Genomic DNA, 1752 nt, shown 5'->3' with positions numbered 1-1752 from the left:
AAACTATTTTTTTGCATTTGCAGTTGCACGCCATTGTTTCATAACACACTGCTTTACCTACGGTACAACACTTCTTTACGAATGACGTTGAGGTGGAAGCCAAGTACACAAACGGCAGCTCATTTCAGGTACGCAGCAACGAATGAGCATAAAAGGTAACTAGTAGAGCGTTTGTTCTTTAGGGGGCGGACGCCAATGGAAACAAAAGACACTAGACATCCAAACTTACGAATACGTTCCGCCGGTTACGGTACCACCAGGTGAACCGATGACTTTGTGATATGCGTCAGCGACCCCATGTTCACGTACTTCAAATGATGCCCTATACCCAACCTATCATCCCACAAAAATTCTATACTTATTTCTGAAACATGCGACATAAACGAGAACAATCTGTCTGAAGATGAGCATGTTGTTTAGAAACCGACAACGGCGTTATTAGAGTAAATAAACAGTATTATTTAACTGTGGACGTTTGCTGTTTTCTTCAGTTGAAGAATCAACTTATATGTTACACACAGCCAGGGTCTCAAAAAATTCGTTTTCCACAAAATAGAACGAATAAAGTTTTTGTTTCTAGTTCCGTTAATACTGAAACACTACGTTTTATTTGTGATAACACAAGTAAGAAAATACAAAAATTTTAACAAGTGACACTGTAGCCTGAAAATAATGTTCCTCATAGATTTTGCGTTTTTTAAATGTAGAGGGAGCTCAACTTGGTAGGAAGACCCTGAGCCATCTGTCAACGCACACTTGACTCTCTCCATGATTCCAGTCCTCGATCGGGTCTGAGAACTTGCAACAGACTGCCGACAACAGAACAGCACTGAAAATGAGTTATCTGAAAGAAATTGTACTCATAACGTTTCCATTTCCTCTCTTTGTATCTTTTACGTAGTAAAGTCCGTCGATTATCTGTATTTTTTAGTCCGATACGTATTTTAGAGTGTGTGATCCGTCATCAGGTTTTGGAACATATGCACGAGGCTCTCCGTCTTTAAACGGTAAAATAGTTACACCTGCATGTTCTGAGGAACTACTTCACTTATTGGTCCATAACGAAATTCGGGGAGATTATTTTGTGTTAGCAGAAGAGCAAACACCGTGTTACGAGTGGAGGACGAAATGCACCCGTTTTAGCTCACGCAGGCTGGCGTGGGGAGGGAAGAACTATACTGACGTGAGGTGTGGAACATGACAAGGAATGAGAATTCAGAAAGCGGACATAATTAGTTTGATACTTAACTTTAATCCACTAATGATGGACGTCGCTCTTGACGGTACATGATTCACAATATTATCTGTTCAGAATATATTCTTGAAGCTACGAATTATAGTTACTGAATATGGCGCCTTGCTAGGTCGTAGCAAATGACGTAGCGGAAGGCTATGCTAACTATCGTCTCGGCAAATGAGAGCGTGTTTTGTCAGTGAACCATCGCTAGCAAAGTCGGTTGTACAACTGGGGCGAGTGCTAGGAAGTCTCTCTAGACCTGCCGTGTGGCGGCGCTCGGTCTGCAATCACTGATAGTGGCGACACGCGGGTCCGACGTCTAGTAACGGACCGCGGCCGATTTAAAGGCTACCACCTAGCAAGTGTGGTGTCTGGCGGTGACATCACACATTACATCCTTTTTTGCTGTGCACATATAGTCACGAATGTAGTAAGGACACGCAAGAAACACTGATATGGTGTTTTAAATATCACCAAAACTCAAGAATTCTTAATATCAATTCACGATCTATATT

This window comes from Schistocerca piceifrons, chromosome 4 (assembly GCF_021461385.2).
Source record: "Schistocerca piceifrons isolate TAMUIC-IGC-003096 chromosome 4, iqSchPice1.1, whole genome shotgun sequence".
Lineage (NCBI taxonomy): Eukaryota > Metazoa > Arthropoda > Insecta > Orthoptera > Acrididae > Schistocerca > Schistocerca piceifrons.
This window is presented reverse-complemented; position numbering follows the sequence as displayed.